The sequence below is a fragment of the Manacus candei genome, unplaced genomic scaffold (assembly GCF_025592945.1).
Source record: "Manacus candei isolate 608988 ecotype Guabito, Panama unplaced genomic scaffold, ASM2559294v1 h1tg000069l, whole genome shotgun sequence".
In the NCBI taxonomy this organism is placed as follows: Eukaryota; Metazoa; Chordata; class Aves; order Passeriformes; family Pipridae; genus Manacus; species Manacus candei.
The window spans coordinates 6,685,489-6,707,175 of record NW_026138117.1 but is presented as its reverse complement, the minus strand read 5'-3'; the positions used below and the strand labels follow the sequence as shown (position 1 = coordinate 6,707,175).

The 21,687-nt window shown below is 38.5% G+C and overlaps 1 protein-coding gene across 4 annotated transcripts in view; it reads right to left on the bottom strand.

Moving 5' to 3' along the window:
• The window catches only part of NCK2 (NCK adaptor protein 2), an 85,353-nt gene that overhangs the window by 36,513 nt on the left and 27,153 nt on the right, over window positions 1-21,687 (bottom strand). For 2 of the 4 annotated variants that reach the window (XM_051806885.1, XM_051806886.1), the window contains exon 2: window positions 16,829-16,900. The gene's annotated coding sequence lies outside the window, so the exon portion shown is untranslated. Of the gene's footprint in view, window positions 1-13,552; window positions 13,659-14,169; window positions 14,220-16,828; window positions 16,901-21,687 lie in introns of those variants that run through there. The other 2 variants (XM_051806888.1, XM_051806887.1) reach the window with 2 other exon arrangements.

Sequence of the window (21,687 nt, the reverse complement as noted above, 5' to 3'; positions counted from 1 at the left end):
ATTTATTTCCCAGAAGGGGGGCTGTAGAATTAATAGTTTTGAAAGGCTTCTGCAACACAGCTGTGTGCCAAATAACTAGATTTGGGGAAAAACATAAGGAAAAAACAACAACAAATCCTTCCAAAACATCTGAGTGTCCCATAAAACCGGATATGCACTGAAAATGTGAAATTTCTTTATGTGCAGCTTATAGACTGCACAACAAACAATACCACAGTCCCCATAGATTTTGATGGTAAGATGAGATTCCTTCACATCAAGAAAATGAAAATTCATTACTGCAAAGAGTGTACAACCTTCTGGAAAGTTCCTCCTCAAAAAGCTCAAAAAACCTAGCACTGAGATACAGTCTTCTCCTCATACAGGATGGGATAACATTCCACACTTTAAAAAGCACAAGTGAAAAGCTTTGAAATACTTCTGCAAGCAACTGTAAATGTATCAAATACAACACAGGCTTTCCTCTGTACAATATTGTTTCACGTAGCCCTGGTTTTTACCTTACCATATCAAGTAGCCATTTGCTTTATTTTATGGCAGTCCAACTTCCAACCTTCAAAAACAAAAACAACCCAAAATGAAGACACCACACTAAATGAGCAAACTCCACAACCCAGACCTTCAAAAAGGTAATTCTTACATTAGCTATGTGACCAATACACACCTCCAACTCCTTTTAACCAAGCAATTCCTTCACTGTTAGCAGCGGTAAAACTCTAATTTATTTTACCGACATTGTAAATTGTCAGTAATTGCTGAAATATTACAACTAATATAGTTTAGATTGAGCTCAGGTATTTTCAGCCATTTTGTTTCATCCCTCCAGTTTAGATTTTGTTACAAGGAGTCCTGTCTTCAGTGGCAGCTGCCCTACTGCAGAAGCACACATGAAAACTTTCCTACACAAAATCACCCTTGGGAGAAAGGGGAAAACTGAAAAATCTGCCTGGCTAGGAAGGCAATGAACAAAAACCCAGCAAAAGTCAAGTCAGTTATACCTGCTCACACAGGTGAGGAACATTAACTAACCCTATGGCAGAATAAAGGCAGACATCAGTGGAATATCTAATACTGTAGCTCCTGCATAGACTATCAGAAGAAAGTCCAGAAAGGAAAAGTTTATGTTCAAATAAACTATCAATGATTCAACAGTTTAGCAGTGCCGGGGAAAAAAACAAACAGACAAAACCCCACCTATGCCATTTTGAAGCAATGCTTAAAACTGAACCATGCAAGCAATATTGGAGATTATGGAAACTCAAATGTAGAGGTTGCTAAGAGATTTGCTCTGAAAAACTTGTAAATCTACTAGTGATTTTTCATGTGAAAGATTTGCTCAGTTGGTGTAATTTTAAATATTTGACTATATACAATTGTTACACAGATCTCATTCTCTCTTACCAAACCAGGATTTCACCATCCTGCTCTTTCCCCCTCCCCATATAGGACTAATGTGTTTCTCCCACAACAATAAACAAAAAAGGATCCATATCAGCATGCCACCTGAACTAGAATCTTTGCCTATAGACTGACACAAGTTAACATTACGACTAGATTAATGCCCTGGCCCAATGGGTAGAAAAGCAGCACTTTTTACTTTGCCCTCAGGAGGAAGGCTCATGGTTATGTCAGGATTAGTTAGGTTAGTGCAAACAGGAGGTATGTTTGAGCTTTAAAGATGCAGCGAGAAAGGAAGTAGTTGCTCTCCTTGTTCACAATTTGTTTTGCGAAAAGGAACATGACTGAAAAATTACTGACAGTAATGCTTGAAATTTAATCCCTCACCAAGGGAACAAGCAAAAATTCTATTAATAGGCAGTGCCAATTGATATAATAGACTGTTCTGAAATTGAATGTCTTCCTAAGACACACTGAAAGAAAGGGACAAAATTGATACAGAGGTTTTACATGACACTGATGTACATATAACACATAATGGCTATACAAAATTAAATAAGACATAATTACTATATGATATTTAGTTAAGTGCATTGCAAGAACAAAAAGCTAGCTGATGACATACAGTTTTCTCTTAAGATTTTGAAGGCTGAACAACCTCTCCTTTTCCTGTCCCCAAACTCTGAAAAGCAAAATGGGTTTTGAACCCTGCAGCACGTGCTGCTGACAGGCCAGCTATCTGGTGTCCACCTGGTTAATCTTTCATAAGCTATAGAAAATAGGCAAGATTTGGTCCTCTAAGGTAGCACAATTGCGGAAAATTAAAAAAAGTCTCTTTTACCAAGGCCTCTTTCATAGCAAACAGGTGTACTTAATGTATTCTGCAATTAATAACTCGTATTAGATCACTTAATCTGATACACTCAATCTGATACACTCTAAATCTGAAGCCTTCTTATTTATGATGATGCAATCTCTGCCTACTGTTTCAGGAAGTTTGCAGCTTTGTTTTCACTTACAGTTGGTTTTTTTGTTGTGTGGGGGGGGAAGTGTGGTTATATTTTTTAAATCAGCCTGGATGAGTAGTTTTGACATACAGAAAGATTTCAAAAAAGCACATCTCTACATTTGAAATTGTTTCACTCAGTTCTTTGGGATCAGTAAAGCACCAAACACAAAGACAGAACTCAGCAGGCATTAAAACAAACAGAAATGTGAATTTAAATAAACACTCGTGAAAAAGAATACATCTTTTGGACATACTTTAAGCTATTTCCAGTGGCATACATTTGAAAAAACAGGAAAATATAATCTCTTTCATTCAAACGCCAAAGTTAACCTAAACCAAGAAAGATATATTTCTAATGATTGCTACAAGAAAATCTCACAATGCAGAGGTTTAAAAAGAGTAAACAAACTGCCCCAAATTATAGCAAATCACAGGCCTTTGTTAAAACCAGTAAAATCCTTCCCATGCTCTGTTACTTGAGCTATTTGCTGGTGCTTGGACAAATAGAGATGGATGACAAAGGCCACCTTGTCCAACTGGTCTTGTGCAGTTTAACACTTTAATTCTGCATATAACGTGTGTCAATCCACCCCAAGGGACACATTTCTTTGGAAAGAGGTCACAGTGACAAAAATTATTGTAAGACTACTCCCTATTTTAAAGGAACTTACTAAATAGTTGTAGTGACCAAACATTCATCACCCAGCTATGCAGTTCTAAGGTGTCAAACCACTACCTGAGCAAAAAATCCCCACACACCTGGACAGCCTAAAATTGCCGATTGTTTTAACACAAGCTTGACAATTAATTTAGGGTATTTCACTATTAGGTCTCATTAGGATGCATTGACTAGAGAACTAAAAGTGATAGCTGAGTAAGTGCAAGTAATTATTATCTAGTTTACTTTGATGTGCAAACTGAAGACACAGTCACAATCAATAGATGCTGCTGTCGGTACTTTAGGAGGGTCAGTTTTCCAAAGCTGAAAGCAAAGATGAGTGGAAGCTGTAAAAAATAAATGTGAGCAAAGATGTAAATAAATGAATCCATTGTGAAGGAGAAACATTTTACTACAATTTCCAACCTACTCTGACAATTTAGCATTTACGAAAGGAGTATTATATGGTTAAAAGAATAACCTCAAAAAGTGAGGCAAAAAGTTCTAGAGGTTTTCTGCGTCCCCTCTCCCTGGTCCATTCTTTGAAAAGGAAAAACTGAGCAACAAGCTCAAGGCAGGAAATGCAAAGTGAAAGAACCAAAAGAAGTGTAGTTCAGTTCACCAAGAACTACAAAAAAGGTATTAAATTGCACTGGAATAAATTAATTATTAGCAAAAGAGTATGTAAAGAATTAGATAGAACATTAGGTTGACTGCAATTAGAACATTAGGTTGATGTAGGGGAAAAAATGTTTAATACTTATTTCTACACTATTGGATTATTTTACAATGACAACCATTTTCTTCTCTGCCATTAACTAGCATATAAAAGTAATAAGAAAAGTTAAACACTTTCAATGTTCAAATACACCCCAAGATATCAAAACCATCCACAAAGCTACCACAATTTTTGCATCCACTCTGAGGAAAACGTGTAGCAATGAAGTTGTTCTGGAGAGTTACAGTTGCACCACTAATTTGAAAGCATAAATTGGACCATCCTTGATAACACCACTAAGTAGTTAGACAAACTCTAACCCTAAAGAAAAATAAAGATACAAAGGACCCTTCCAACACCCTACACAGCATACCAGAAGATTATGGATGTGCAACTTATTAAAAGGGTTTTAAGAAAGAGAGGCGTGAATAAATTAAATTGCATGTTTTTCACTTATTTTTGGTTTAAGCCTACCCATCTATCCAAGCTGGACAGATAACAACAAACCGAGGGACAGCCCCAGCTGCAGTGCAGGAGTGACTTCAAAGGCAGGCTCAGCAGGCACCATGAGCCTTTCTGACACCACACAGGACATTTCTTCTTAGGTGCAAAAAATACTTGGTTTCCTTTCGAGTCACTTAGGGGGGAAAAAGAAAATCAAAACAGAAAGGCATAATTATAGATGAAACAGTGAGGGCGATACAGCCTGGTGGAAGCATTAATCACACCAGAGGCGTTACGGTTTGTGCACCCAGGTTGGACAGCCTTGCCTACTTCTGTGGGCACTGCAAATGCAAGGTTTTTACACAACACTTCATGTTAAAAACATAAGTGGGCTGTACACCTTCAAAAAAAAGTGAAGGATCAGTCTTAATTAACTGATAATTTAGAGTTGTACTTGTAACTTGACCTTGCTGCCTGACCCCACACACCTCAGACCCCCTTCCCCTCTGTGTGGTCTGACACTGTTCACAGGCACAATGCTGCTAGGTTTGAGGTTTGTTTCTGCAGCCGGATGTCTTTGACAGCTGCTAAGCAATGTTTGCCTCTCTTGGCCCCACAAGGTATCTGATATCCCAATCTCTAATACATCTGCAGCTACGTGCCAGCACCTTGTATCTTGCGTTTCAGAAGAACTACAAACAGGAAACCTCAAGATTAGTTTAGTGGTAACGAATTTCTGCATAGCTCCAATACAGCACAGAAGTTAAGCTTGTTTGTTATCTTTTAAGTGGCTTAGAAGTCTTTTAAAAAGACACAAATAAAAAGGAGAATTCATATTAGAAACACCCAAAAATACATCCTTCCTGTGAAGGAGTCAGTACAGTATTTTATCATTCAACAAAATGAAATCTTTGTGTGTTTATATAAGAATGTAAAAAAACTGCCCACCCTATGTTTTCATGAATCCTATCACACAAATCAGTCTGCCCAAATGAAGCATGGACGGCTTCAAGTGATCTCTTAAAATACTGGGACCAGTACTGCTCAATGTCTTCATCAGTGATACAGACAGTGGGACTGAAGGTATCCTCAGCAAGTCTGCAGACAACACCAAACTCTGTGGTACAGTCAACACAAGTGAAGGATGGGATGTCATCCAGAGGGACCCGGACAAGCTTGAGAAGTGGGCCCATGGGCACCTCATGAGGTTCAACAGGGTCAAGTACAAGGTGCTGCAGCTGGGTCAGAGCAATCCCTGGTATTGGTACAGGCTGGAGGATGAAGGAATTGAGAGTAGTCCTGTGGAAAAGGACTGTAGAGTACTGCTAGATGAAAGGCTGGATGACCCAGCAATGTCCAATTGCAGTCCAGAAAGCCAACTGTATCCTGGGCTGTACCAAAAGCAGTGTGGCCAGAAGGTCAAAGAAGGTGATTCTGCTCCTCTGCTCTGCTCTGGTGAGACCCCACCTGGAGTACTGCATCCAGCTCTGGAGCCCTCAGCACAGGAAAGACATGGACCCATTGGAGTGGTCCAAATGAGGGCCACAAAGATGATCAGTGGGCTGGAGCACCTCTTCTATGAAGACAGGCTGAGAGACTTGGGGTTGTTTAGCCTGGAGAAGATAAGACCTCATAGCACCTTCCAGTACATAAAGGGGGCCCCCATAAAGGTGGGGACAGACTTTTCAGCAGGGCCTATTGGAACAGGAGAAGGGGTGATGACTTTAATATAAGAGGGTAGATTTAGACTAGATATAAGGAAGAAATTTTTTACCACGAGTGTGGTGAACAAGTTGCCCAGAGAGGTGGTAGATGCCCCATTCCTGGAAACATGCAAGGTCAGACTAGATAGGGCTCTGAGCAACCTGATCTACTTGAAGCTGCTACTGCTCACTGCAGGGGGGTTGGACTACATGATCTTTAAAGGTCTCTTCCAACCCTTAGTATTTTATGATTCTATGAAAAGTAAAAGATACTTTGGCCTGCTAACTTTAGTGGTAGAAAGAGAAAGCCATCCAGGATGTTACAAGGTAGGCTGCTGCAGCATCAGTAGAACACAAATCTGCGTTCTGGGCTTCTATTAATCTTGCAATACCACCCTAATTTTATATGTTATTCACTTCTGTTTCATGTTGTGACTTTCGCACAAGTTAAGTCTCCCAATTCCATATTTTTTAAAATTTCATTACTAACACTGCTATGCCACAGAATTTCCTCATCTGGGGCAGTTCAAGATACAAATGCTTAATGAATGTGAAAGTCTTTAAGACACATAATACGAAGTACTATCTTTTCTATTTATGTGATAAGCACTCTGCTGTTACAGGAAGCTAAGTTTTTAAAAATCTTTTGATGTTTTACTTGAAAAGGATATTTCTATAGCCTTTTTGGAACAGCATGCCTATTATATAAAGTAGGCAGTGTTCGTTTTTAGCATCTCACAGATGATTTAAATTTAAAATTCTATTTCAAAGGACAAAAGGCTGGTATTTTTACAGGAACAAGCTGGTATTATAGCAACTAATGTTAAAGTTTCACAGTACTAACTATGAGCCTTATAACTTATCTATGCTTAAAAGATAGATAATAATAGTAACAAAAGTTACAGAGAAAACACTCTAACAGGTCTCTGACTACTGAGTGGAGACTGAGTATGGTCACAGCCCAAGGGCAAAGGGCTTATAAGAAAAACCTAGCTCAACTCTTTCCATAAACATGGGATGAGAACCTTAAAGGATCAAAAACCCCAAACAAATATATTTTAGCTTGTTTGAGGGGGAGTGTGTTGTGGGGGGATGTTGTTTTTAAGAAATTTGTATTTTTATGTCATTCAGAAAACAGGACAAAGATTAACAGACAGTACTGGAAACCCACTAGAGATCAAGCAAAAAAAATCATTAAGAAAAAGGATTTTTGTAGTTAGATGATTTTATTCCTACTTCACCCCATCCAGACAGTATTTTTGGTAGAAAGTATTTCCCCATATCTTGAAGGCTATACAAAATTGCACCTTTTCACAGCCTTCTTACCAGAAAACACAAGGAACGTGAACTATCATTTTGCTGATTTTAATTTGTTGAAAGATGAGAAAAACCAATAAAAGTCTGAATATAAAGCAACTCCAACAGCAGAGAATCAGCTAACACCCCTCCCTCCAGCCTTTAGCCCCCACGTGCTCGTGCCATCTGCCCTCAACCTCCTTTCCCTGCAGCTGTTGCTGCAATCCCCAGCAGCAGGCAGGGCTCAGGCAGGTGCTGGCAGTGGTTGGAAGTTTTGGTTCTGCCTCCATCAGCAGCCTACACAGATGCAGCCACCATGGGTGACTCAACCTGAGGTGATTTTTTTCCACTATTAGTGCAAAAAGACTTTTCTTGCTTTATTTTGAAGGCACTGCATCAAGAGTGATGGGGAATGGGACAGAAATGGGGAAAGCCAGACAGTGCAGTGAGGACATCTTCAGACCCTTTGGTTGCAAACAACGTGAGACAAACAGGAAGGTGGCAACAACCCAATGGAATCCAAAACTGCCTCATATTTAGATACAGTGAGAGGGTAAGAAAAGAGCATCAGTTCACCTTTTTCTGAGTTCTTTTAAAAGCAGTTTCAGAAAAAAAACCACACAGCTAATACACAACTCATCTGCACTAAAGGAGGCTTTTGGAAAAGAGATCTCATCTTGCCTCTAAAACAGCAGCTGTGATTATTGGCCACATCTTTGCAGTTAGTTTTCTAAGTCAGAGGCACAAATAAACTTAACGTTTGCTGGAGGGCTCTCTCTCCATTCCTCCTGGCAGACAGCATTCAAGTTTACCTCTCTATTCAGAAACACATGAAAACAAAAACAAACAAGATAAAAGAGAAGGGAAAGTCCAGGAAGAATACAATACATCTTAGGTGTCTACACAAGACAAAATTACAAACCATTTCACACCTAACAACCTTTCCACAGTTCCTTACGAAAATGGGGTAGGAGGGAGTCAAGCACACAACGAGTCAAGCACACAAGGTTAGGAAAAAACCCTGACTCTTCTGAGAGGACACTTAGGTAATATTATCTATATGACAGACTGGTGAAACACACTCTGTGAAAGAACAATTTAAATGTACCTCTGTTTATGCACTTTCATCCTCACTATCAATAAATCTTCCTTCTCTCCTCAAAATTAAAGCAGTAAGCCACTCAGGACATGGTGAACACCATGAGATTTTGTAAAGGAGACATCCTTGACTTTCTTTCAAGATTCCAAATAATAAAGTGTTTGAATGATTTGCTTCCATTGCTCCTTCTTTTCCCATAGCTCAAACATTCAGTGGTCTGCAGGAGTTATACTTCACTGGAAGTGTTAGTACACTTACGTATTGTATAAACAAAGAACAGTCCTCCGACATAAGAAGTTTAACCTTGATCTTGCACAGAAGGACAAAGCTCAGAATCACTGTGGATTGCTAAGTTTTACTGCTAATCCCTTGAAACACCGCTACCTACTTTTCAAGGGATTTCACTTTAAACTGTCTATAAAATGCTGAAAATAAAACTGAACTCCTGACCTTCTGTTCCCCAATGGAAAAATCATAGATTCACTTTTTAACTAGAAAGAGGAAGAGATGTTTGTTCAGTTCAAAAACCCATTTATTTCCAAAGTTGCTTAAGGAAAAAAAAAAAAAGAAAAAAGAGTACATTGTCCATTTCTAGACAATGTTCACTTTATAGTCTTAAGCAATTTATCAATTGCTTTTCAAAAAACCCCATTCAATCTACCTCATAACAGTAGGAAAATGTGAAAAATACATTTATTAAAACAATTTTAAACTTTTTAGCTTACAGAGCACTAAGTAATTTAAAGGCCCTGTTCAGACTCTCCTCCTGTGAGCTTTCCAGTTTAACGTAATTTCAAATATTGAATAAGTTCTTAGACTTTTGGATGTTTAATTAGCAGGTCACCCAGACCAGAATTTTTATCCAATATAAAAAGCTGCATTGTAGCAGTGAAAAAAAAAAATTAAGATGCTTCTCAAGATAATTTAAATCTCAAGGCAAAGTTTCACAGATTTTTACCTGAATTTGGGGTTAATGAACACATATTTTGCTCATATCTTGGAGAGCTTCTGAAGTAAAAAGTTGCTTTCTGGAAGCAGGGTTTTTGAATAGTACAGTTAAAAATAATCACTAGACATAAGATACCATTTTTGATTCTGTGTTTATGTATGTAAACAAAGAGGCAGCTTGAGAGATACAAGGTTAGATTTCATTAAGAAACAGCTAATACCATTACATTTATTCCTGTATAAATCTGTACATGTTCCTGAAGAAGGCTGCACTATGAGATAGCTATTCAAAAAGCTAAGCTTTTAATTTCCTGATAAGATATGTATCAAGAAAAAGCACAATTTAAATAAAGAAACACTGTTTGATCTCACATGAAATGTGAGTGAATGCTGTAGCTTCATAAGTCTCTTGTCCATCACACTGACTGTGTGCTAATGCTATACAACCAAGACAGTATAAGCTTAGGCAAGAAATAGCAATCCCAGTCTTCCCCTAGAGTTATCTATTCTATCTAACAGCACTTCAGAGTCAAGACAGGAATCCTCTCTTACTGCTCCCAAAACACAAGTGCAGAGGAAACACTACCCCCCACATTTTCCCAAATAAAACAAGTTTCAAAATGACTTGTCCTATAACTTTTCAAAAATGCTTTAAATTTAAAATCAAGACAACATTTTTGGTCTGGAATGTTGGTAGCATTCATTTATTTCAATCAAATAATTTATTACATATCTTCCTCCAGTTCAAATGAGGTCCTCTTCCAAAAAATTGTACTCTCTGTGAATGCTCTGCCACACAATTACAGCAGCTAGCTATTGTTAATTCCTCAGTCGATGGGGAGAGACACAAAGCCAAGAGAGAAACACCATTCACCAAAAGAGGGGAAAGGATGAAAGAGGATTTTCTGAAACCCTTCTGCCAGGCATCCTCCAGAGAACACAGGCTGCTGTAAGCATGTTAGGAAGATGCTCCTTATTCTGAACCCTTACGTTCAGGTGCCAGCTGCTCTAAGACAGCTTACACAGACAACCTAAAAAGTTGTTCCACTGCTATTATCTCAACACGATTTTCCACTGCACCAGAACTGCCGCTCAAAAGGATGAGCTTCTGAAACTAAACTTTTACTGTAGGAATATCTGACTTTTTTCATAGAAACAGCTACCCAAAACCAAGAGTAAGCAATTAGAAAAGTCTAAATTTCTAAGAGCAAAATATACATTCAACAGGGACCAACATAGTCTAGTGATACTGGACTCTCATCTTCCTTTATTCCTACTCTGACCTCCAGTGCTCGAACAAAACTGAGTATTTTCAAACTCCTTTAAAACTTTTACTATTTTTATCTTATGTCAGAAATTCCTCCACAGTTTACTTTTTCTGAATAAAATCTCCCTGCAGTAAATTGGTTCAAAATTAAACATTTGGCTTTGGCTGCTACATCACATTCCCTTTCATCCAGAAATGTTATGTACTCTTAACACTGATGAGAGGTTGTGCCCTCACATGCTTACAGACACATTTTCTTCCTTACTCCCACCAGATAACAATAAAATGCATCAACAAATGTGAAGGGGAAATAAAAGCAGTCAAATAATTTCCAGACATGGAGAGAGACTGTACTAGAACAAAAATCAAATAAAGGAAAATCAGATTCAAAACCACAGGTCTGAAATGTGGAAGTTTAGCCACAGAGTTCTCATTCCTTCTAGATTAAGAAAAATTATAAATTTTATATTGCTAATGATTTTCAGTAAAAATGACTATGCCATCAGTCCCATACGTCAGTTTAGCTGAGAGCCATACAAAACACTTCACAGCTTCTTGTCTTACTTGTAGTCAATATCCAAGAGCAACACACTACAACCCTGTTCTAAGTGATATTACAACAGAATTAGACAATTTCTTCCTTATCTCAGACCTTACTCAAAGAGGTCAACAATGTTATCAATTCTGCATCAGGCCTCAATGAAAAAGGTTTTCTAAAGAAAGATATACACAAATATTTGGAGCCATGGAGCAACGTATTAAAGGAGCAGCAAGTTACAATCCGTTAACTCATCAGAAGTAGAAGATAAAAATTCCCAAATCACCTCAATGTAATACAGAATAAAATAGAAAACAGAGAAACAAAAAATAAAGAGAATAGTGAGAAGTGGGAAGATATAGGCATCTGCTCCCTCCCTGGACCTCAGGGAGAACTTACAGAAGAGACATCCCTTCTCCTTTCCTGCACCACAGAACCTCTGAATGCTTCAAGTGACTAATACCAAGCATTTTTATTTTATTTGTTCTTGTTCTTAAGCTTCTTGTTGAACATTAAGCTCTGAGGAACAGGTCTTGGTCTGAAGTGTTATTTGATGCCTTGTTCCTGCTCCTCTAGTGTGTAATAAATACATTTAGGTTCAAGAAACTCAACCTTGAAACCAAGCCATAGTCCATAAAGGTAAGCAGCACTATGTCATTGCATCAAATTCTGCCCTCACTTTTTGTTTCTCTTATTTTTAAGAATTCTGCAGGATTACTCAGGGCACTGACTCAGGATGTGGAGATGTCCAAAAAACACCTACAGGCCAGAATCCTTAGTCTGAATCTTTGAGTTGTCATTTTCCTCTACTTCTGCTAAACCACAGGCAGGGAGCAGGTCACAACAACCAGCAGGCTTCTGATCTCTCTGCTGCAACCTTTTTTCCTTAAGAATACAAAGCAGCAGCTCCTCCTCACTCAATGGGGACACCCCCATTTTGAGCACAAAATGATGTTACATGGAAGAGGGCCTACAGCTCACAGGTCAAGACTTCAGGAAGTCTCAGTAATTTACTGCAATCAGAAAGTATGTTACAGCAGCCATGCACCTAAAGAGTGCCTGAAGCACAAGTCAGCAGTTGAGAATGCAAGTTTCCATTATCCCTTTGACAGTAAATTCAATTTCTAAGGAGCACAACTGTCAAAGCCTTGCTTATGAGAGCTAGCTTCAAAACCAGTTTTATAAACACACACACACACACACACACACACACACACACACACACACAGGGTTTGTAGTTCTAGTCAAAACATTCAAGTAAACTCAAGATGTCACACCCTTTTGTTTTGAGATAAATGCTTTAGCTTACCAAGCACCCAGGTCTTCATTGTAATGAACCAGTACTCTCTCTAGCAATAGTGGGACAGACATTTCCAGATCCTATGCAAATCCAGGGCTGGCAGAAAATACCATTCAGTAATCTTCAGGGAGAACTAAGAAAGGAAAACTAATACTCTGACTGTTTAATCTTGAAAAACAAATTCAGAGATCAAATATGAAGAGATGTCTAACCCTCATTCAACAGCATTTTTGGGGCTGGTATGTGATAACTTGAGAATTAATGGTATGAGACAACTGAGCTTATCACGGTATGTGCTAAGAGCTACAGATTTTGGTGCAAGATAGAGAATTCAAAATCAGCCTTTTGGGAAAATCTAGATCCCCCAATGATGATCCCCCATGATGAGAAATGATCTCTCTGATATCATCTGCTGTACCTACTTGCATAAGAGACAGATACCTAACTTGTGGATAGGAACACGTCTGCTAAAACATCAGTATTGCACATTAGAAAAAAGTCAGGCTAGAGGTAAATTTTAAATCGTTAGTAGGAAGACGTGAAACAAGTTGTCACAAGACAAAGACGTGCTAAAAAAATGCAAGGACTCAAACTAGCAAGGAAAAAACCCAGTGTGAGTAGCAATGACAGTAGCAGGGGACCTGCTGGAAGCATTATGCATACAGCTGCTGAATCAAAAAGCAGAAGGATCATTTAAAAGAAAGAAGGAGGCGATAAAAGAGCGTGATGGAGCAGGTAGCAAAAAAGCTTCACAGAAGCTCTATTATGTGGAACAACTAAGAGCAGCTGACACAAACAGCCTCCAAAATAAGGAGGGATGAGAGCTGCAGGTGATCCCTGAAACAAAAGGGTGTGAAGAGATAGCACAAAGGAAAGCAGGGAGTAAACCCACAAGACTGTTAAGGAACTTGCGATATCTTCAAATGAGACTCTGAAATCTAAAATCAGGGAAAGAAAAATAGACTATAAAAGGCTTGTATCTATATGCATGTTATTCTGTGCTTCATGTTGCTGCTGGCATAAAAAATAAACAACAGAACAAGCTCATTTTCTCAGTCCTCTCTGCTTAGTACAATTGGAGCTTTGTTACTACAGTGCAAACAGCAATTGTAATCCAAGATTAATTAACCAAGTTATTAGAAACAGAATTCCACAAGAAATATTCCACACTAACCTTTAAATAGTCTGTTCTGTGAAATTCACCAATTTCAGCAGTTATCCAGTGTCCCACTAGGTAACACACACGAAATCATTCACCAGATACTGAACAAGACAAACGCATGTCCAGTCTCTTCCCATTCATTACAAACCCAACTGTTTTTAGCATCATAATACATTTGATGCAATACATACCATTTGAATATGGAATGTTACATTCATATGGAACGTTAAGAACACTATAGAAAACACACATGTTTACATTTTTAGCCGTGTTTCTATGACATAACAATTTTAACATGAACAATGAATCATTTAAAGTTCCCTACACACCAGAAGAACTGCCTTCCAGCTATTATCAAATGGCCTTCAACTGATTTAAGTGACCTACATCAATGCCAGCTGCATGCACGCTGCTGCAAAGCAGCAGCTCAAGCAGTCAGCCCTAAAGAGCTACAAAACAGGCATGGCAACCAGAGACAGGGGACCTCTCTGAAGTGTCTGCATTCAGATGACAAATGCTTCTTTATGGGGCAGTCACATCCTGGAATAACTCAGTGGCCTCAGCTGCTAATCTGCCTCCTCCTTCAGGAGGACTTGGGTTCACCAGCCCCCCCCTGCACCAATACAGACCTACTGAACTACACTGTGCTGGCACAAGGACTGCTCCTGGTCTCCACATCCCAAAAGCCTCAAGCCAACTTTCCCCAGCATATGACTCTATGTAACTCACTGAAGTCACAAACACTTTCAGCATCTCGGAACATCCTCCCTGTGATGTAGCTTAACTGCATAAGCTATTTTTAAGTGTTTTTCAAGATCATATTCTAAGTCACATCAGTTGTCCCTCAAAAGTGCAATGCATATTTAAATCTTCTAATAGAAACTGGTGGAACACCTGGATATATTTATTTAGAAACCACAGAAACAGGGGCTCAATAACCTGTTCTGTGAGTGGCATTGCTCTGAACACTGGTTAAGACACCGAGGTTGGTCACTAACTGTTTTATGCCCAGTTCACTAATATATATGAGTGAGCTAATTTGTACCCAAGTGTAACTATTTTACATACATTAACTCAGCTATATTCATGAGAAACACGCTAGATTCTTTCCAGCAGGCAAAGTATTTTCGGCTTAGAAAAAGGGACACTCTGGATGACAAGACAGCCAAAGTCCATACTGGCTATCATACCACAAAACTACTTGCATCAGGAAAAACATGGTCATTGTTTTATTTTAACTGAAATGAATTTTCACATATTGATGAAAGCTGTACAGTGTTCTCTGATGGGGAATCCACATGGACTGCAGTTAAAGCACAATGCAAAGGCCATTCGTGGGCTGTAACATGTACAATCGATACCTACAGCCATGAGTTGCACCTGAAGCTATCAAAGCTGGAAAAAATAGACAATTGATTCTCAATCAATTTTCATATTATCAGTAAATTAAATCATGCCTGTATTTCAAGCAAAGAACTACAATTACTACAAAGAGAAACAGAAAAATGGAGCAAAGAAAAAGCTAAACCAGAAAGTACTCAAATTACATAATTCAGGTAAGATCAATTAATTTGGGGTGTATACCTGTGGTTATGGAACTGTAGGAGTGGGCTGAGAGTGTTCTTCCCAACTGTCCACAATTACAGGTCATGCCACTAGCATAACATAATGGGCAGTATTCTATAAATTCATTTATTATATTAAATGTTTGTAAATGTATTTAAGTAATACTAAAGTTCCATTCAAAGGCTTAAAATCAATACTTTAGGCACCTGGGATAACTGGCATAATTACAGAAGATCAATTTTTTTTAAGAGAAAGGAATCCAAACATCTACTCAGCACATACCTTTAATTCTCTTCATAACTGTCAGAATCAAAGTTTACCAAAACTAACTAATATGAAACACTCAGAACAAGTATTGCTTTCCTTGGGTTTAAAAACCTCAAAAATTAACAACTACAAACATGTTGAATCACAGAAAAACACTCTGATTAGTTAGAAAGGCCAGGGTTATAAAATTTTTTAGTACATTTAAAAATATATATCAGATAATTTGAAAATATAGCGCGAAAGCCCATTATCTCGCAGATTCTACCCTAGTACTTCAGAATTTCCTTTTCAGTTTGAAGGAAATCGAATCATTCACAAAACCAAACAGAGATGTTATACTTAAGACTGGATTGCATTTTTAATTCTAACTAGTTCACCTGCACTTTATTGAAAAATTAATTCTAATTTCAACATCTCATAACACTTCACTGAACAAGTGTTTAACAGAACTCACAACAACTATCAAGGCACACAAGGACTTCATATATTGCTTTTTATTTGAAGGTTCCAAAATGTCAATAATTGGACTTCATAACTTCCCTCTGGAGAAGGTAACATTACTTTTATTCTATAAACAGAGAATTTGAGTAAGAAATAATAAATCCACCTGGTAAAGTAATGAATGAAGCTAAGATTCTGGCTTTTCTGCTCCACGCTGCAGCCACTACAATGTTGGTTATTCATTCAGTGTTCGGCCATTTTGCTTTTACTTTTCAGGACAATTGTAATGAGTTTCATTTTGATGTAGATAAATTTTCTGTAGATAAATCACTGTGAAGCCACAGAGATCAACTACAGTTACTAGAAATTTACAGCAAGGTACACAAATTAGCAGAAAGAAGACAGTCAGACTAAACACAAAAAGAATCCTATGGGAACATCAGCTTCCATAGGCCGCATCAGGTCTTCAGTGCTCGCCTAAGATACTCTCTATAAATTGAATGCAATTCTGTTCTGCTCCCAGAGAAAACACAAAAACCTTCTTTCCTCTCCATACCTTCAATACTCAATACTTTACTCTCAGTACTCTCAAAGCTATTACCTAGTTTTTAGAATTCAGTCAAAGAGTAATATTAAGCCTGCTGCACCACAGACTACGGCTGGCTGCTAGTCCTCCATACTTCCCACACCACCATGTTGTGCCTTCAGGGGAAAATGTCCCAAGACAAAGCAGTAGGTAGCAGGAGGCAGGAGCCACAAAACAATATCTAGTGCTTAATTAATAGTCTGAGCCTATAATTTTTTCTTGGTTTTTTTTCTGAAAGTAAGAGCTAGAACTGATTTGTCCCAGATCACCGACAGAAAAAGACTTGCTACTTAATCATTCACACAGCAGTCAAAAAAAAAAATAAATATCACAACTACACTGCCATATAAGAGCCGAAACCAAGCAATACATCCAGCGCACTTGTTATCTTTAGTTTCAAAAATAACCATTGAACTTGAATCACTCACCTTTGGCACACTGTTAAAAGGATCCAAGCAGTGAAAGGCAAAACTCTCCGACAAAGTTATATACACCACCGTCTGAAACAATAAACAATACATATCTTAGTTCTAGCACTAAACTTCGAAGACCTGCAAGTAGGTAATTTAGTTTTCATGCTATCAAAATCTCCTATGAGATGCTAAAGAGCAGCCAGAATGGCTTGAACTTGATTCACCTGTTTAGCACAAACAGACTCCATTTCATATTTAACTTCTCTCAGTGAATACAAGGTCATTTTAACTACAAACAATCCAAACCATCTACAAAGTCAGCCTTCATAATACTGAGAAAAATCAGTAAGAAATGGAATTAAAAATTTAGCCTAGTTTTAGAAAGATTACATTTTAAAAAGCACCATTACCTTCACTTTCATATTTGTCAGTTTAACTTGTCTGTATTTCCTACGAGAAAGGAAACGCCATTGCATGTGGAAAGAACGTACACCAGCAAAAGCATAGCCAGCAATTTTGTGGGGTATCTGAGTATTTCCACCCAGGAGGCACTCACACCCATTGGGATGTGTAATCCAGATGGATTAGTACCACACGTGGCTTGGGGCCCTCTGGCACAAGAGATAGCAACCCAACAAAAGTGAGCTCTGACAGAGAGGGTGAAGCTGCTCGTAGGGTTTAAGAACTTTGTTGGGGGAAATTCTGGCTGGATGTAAAGAAGCCATGAGGGTCGCTAAGCACAGCCACATGCCCCCTGAGAAGTGATGGGCCTTCTTCCCATGCCTCGAATTCTACTGGACATGGCCCCAGCTGCAGCCTCAGCTCTGCCAGGAGCTGGATGGTACAAGCCTCCAGAGGTCCCTCCTGGCCTCCATTGTTCTGTTAAGTATTTCTAGCCACAGAAGCTACTGTTCAGAAGAGACTTAAGAGTTTTTAAACATTTTTTTTTCTGCTTTTTAATGACCCTTCTAACTCCATAGGATGTCTGACAAATTAGGCAGCATAAACCCATTAAGATCCAATTCAAAAAGAAGAAAAAATTCTGAGCAACTTCCTGTGCTGCAGCCTCTACCTCAAAAGGAGGATGTGTTACAACTCCTATGCAACCCGAGGGCACTCATGCACAAATGTTTCTGTTCAAAGTCTTTTCTGAACAGATTCCAACCAGTTGTCACTCTACAAAAGCATCCTATGAAGAAATTAAACTTAAAAGAACAATTCATCCAATGATCCCATGCATCATAGCAAAGCAAGGGAAGAATAAAAAGTATTAACAAAGGTATTATAAATACCTTATGCAGATGTTTAAAAGGGAGATTGAGACTTCCACTCACTAATAAGCGGAGTAAGAGAACTACTAAAGCCCCAGTTTGACAGATATTTAAGCATAAACATATTGTTAGGGGGTAAAGCATGAAAGACTCTCTGCCTCTCAGCTCCTGGCAGCTCACCCCTTGCTCCCCAGCAGCTGCGAGGGGAGACAAAACATTTCCAACACTCCTGAAAAACACACAAGATTAAAAAAACCCCAAACAACAAAAGAGTAATGGAGGGTAGCAAATAATGAGGAAGTGTTATTCCAACAGAAGAGCCTCCTGATCCAGTTCAGCACCTGAATGAAGATATGCCTGTGACAGCAGAAAGCAGACAGGACTGCAGGGTGACCAATCCCTTCTCCTCTGCCAGGTGGTGGCTGGAATACCTGCCACCTCACCTGTGTTTTCAGCTTTCTGCAGACACAGACTGCAGGTAACCACATTTTGCTATATCAGTTTTCCTAACCAATTATAGACCTTACCTGTGTTCTCACTGAAAACGGCTCTACTGAAATTATAGGGCAGATATCAAGTAACTTGGAAAGATACTTTAATAAATTAAGCAACACTAAAACCCTGAGGCAGAGCAGATATATTTTCCTGCTGGCTGGATGTTTTGTAGTACATGTTTTTCTCCTGTCAATAATACAAGGACTTTTTTAATATTAATGGGGAAAAGTAGGAAAATAAAAGTCTTCATTTTTTGGTACAAGATCTTCTGAATAGTACTAGCTTTCTTTTTCCTACCTCACAAATTATCTACAGCCCATTACTATCCATTACTGAAAAGCTATACCAAGTCTCTAATTTTTTTTGTTTGGTTGGTTTTGTTCCTTAAAGAAAAACCCAACACTCTCTCAATTACTACTTCCATCTTCACAAATGCACACTTGCATACCGAATGTGTGTTTGAAAGTGAGCCAAAACCAATACTGTTCATCGCCAATACTTGAAAAACTAATCAAAACAGACCAAAACTTCACCTAAAACATTGTGACTTACCAAGTGACTCAAATTCAGGATGGAAACTTGGACCTCAAATATTCACTTATATTTAAAATATGTTCCTTGAAACAATCTTTCAGTTACAGAAGTTCAGGACCTTTCCTCTCACAGAGCAATAAATGGTAACAGTGGTTAGGGTCTGGGACTACCTGCCGCCAGGCAGAGTTTGCACCAAAAATGGGGTTTTCTGATTCTTCTGCTGTGTCCTACCAGCCAGGACTACAGACAGAAATATTTGATAGCAAATTGGGATTGCTGGGGGACGAACTGTTAAACTTAGAGAATACAAAATCATTTTCAACCACCTTCAAAAGCCTTGCAGCATATGGGGCAAACACTGTCCACCCGAAAGACAAAGTGGCACAACATCAGAAACCTTGGGAAATCAAATCAACAACTTTTTTTGAATGGCAGCAAAGCAAACAGAGGCACAGAGCTGGGCAGTCATGTCCCATGGCATCCCCAGTGCCCATCAATTCTGTATCATTTAGCATGATGCCCATTTGTCACATCTCACTCAGTACACATACTAATGCAGTAATGTCAGCCCTACTGCATGTAAAATGCCACAGCTCCTTACCACTCATGCCAGTCTTCATAGTCTCACTTTACTTGAGGCCCATAGCAGAGGAACAGAAGACAATGATAAGGAACAGAACACATGATTACAAACATGCAAGGCAGAAAGACAAATTTGTCCACACCTTAACAGTATCCTCAATGACTCATTTGTTTTCTAGACCAAGGTCTTCCAAACACAAGAACTATACAGATCCCACTGTAAAAAGCCCTTTTCAACAGCCAGAAATAAAAGGTTGACCTTGAGGCTTGAAAACAAGCACCAAAAGGTAAATATCAATAACATCTAAGCACGTTATATTTCACTGTGTAATCTTTAAAGATGACAACCTCAAAGAATAAACTAGGGCCCTTGTAATGATTGCGCTACAAGTAACACCCACAGTTATTAACTGCCTCTCCTTTCACTAATAGCTCTAATGTGCCCCATTTTCTTTACCTCCATGGCTAAAGTCCAGATTCAACCTTATAGCACCTATTTTGATGACAATTCTCTCAGGCTCTCTTCTCAATACCCAACCACCTCCTATTTATTCCTGACACAAAATAGCTAAAATAATCTCTTTGATACTTAATATGTTAATACACAAGAATGATCTGACCATAAACCTGTACCACACAGAGTGGAAATTTTAACTCCAATTGACGTATTACCGGTGACCTTCTGGAGAACAAATGAAAAGCATCACATTAATACAAATTCTCCTGTGGAGAAGATCAAGCTGGCAATCTGCCAGTTCATTACACCATCTAGCTTCACTCCAACATTAAATATTGCCTTTCTTTGTAATTGACTGAAATACATTGGAGCAATTGCAGGTAACCACTTTGGGCTATTAAAGTATTCCATTAAGACTTCTCCATTAGGCAGATATTTCAAATGAAGTTACATCAAAATAGGCTATGTTCAAAATATTTTAACTATGTAGACAATTGGGCAAGTACAATCCAGTTTCATAGAGCAGCAAACAGATCAGCCTAAGTACTCAAAAGCTAAAATTTGCCTGAATTTGCTTAAAGGGAAAAGAAACGCACCACATTTATTCAAGACTCTACTATATGCTCAGTATTTTAAACCTCCTAGTCATATATATCCGCTCAAAACTCACTTACCATTACCTTCTTCTAAAGCTAAGAAAATGGTAATATTAAAATAATACTACACTTTCAGACTCAGTATGAAATACATGGAGAAAACAGAAAGCAGGACCGGATTCACATCATATTTAAGGTTTCAGAAAGGCAGCAAATTGCAATGCTGCATTATAATACATGTAAAAGAAACAACCAAGTTAAAATCCTTTTATGCTATGTACTCTACACGACTAAGCTTTTCTCCTCTTAAGATTGTGGTTCTTTAACAGCAAAGAAGCAAGTGAAATGAGGCACGAGAAGAGGTTCACTGCCTTGCATGCAGAAAAGACTGCCAGATACTTAAAACACTGGAAAATATTTGAACTTGTATGCCAGTTGTAAAAATGAGACTAGCCCTTTAAGCAAAGACAAATTTCTGTGTTTAAATGGGTTTTTTTAAGCAGTCCAGGTTTGGAGCCATCACCAGAGGCTGCACAGTTTAGCCTGAGAAATTAATGTCTCAGAATTCTGACACGTGCATCTTCTCTGTGCTCCTATCTGCCATGCCAGAGCTGCAGTACACCTCCTGGCTGTGCTGTTTGTATCAAAGAGGAAGCAGTTGGACACGTATCATTGGTCGTTCAAATAACTATTTTATTTTGGGGGGGGGGGTAGGAAGAGAAATGCAGCCAGAGAAAACATGCTTGTCTCACACTCATCACATACAACCAAAGAGACTACGCTGACCTATATTTTCATTTAACTCCTGCAGTCAAATGCATATTCTCTACAGACTGGTGTATACACAAGATGTTTTCAAAAAACAAGACTGTTTTTTACATTTGCTTGCACAACCACCAACTCCTGATCTACTCATGAAACACAAGTAGCTGGTTGTCT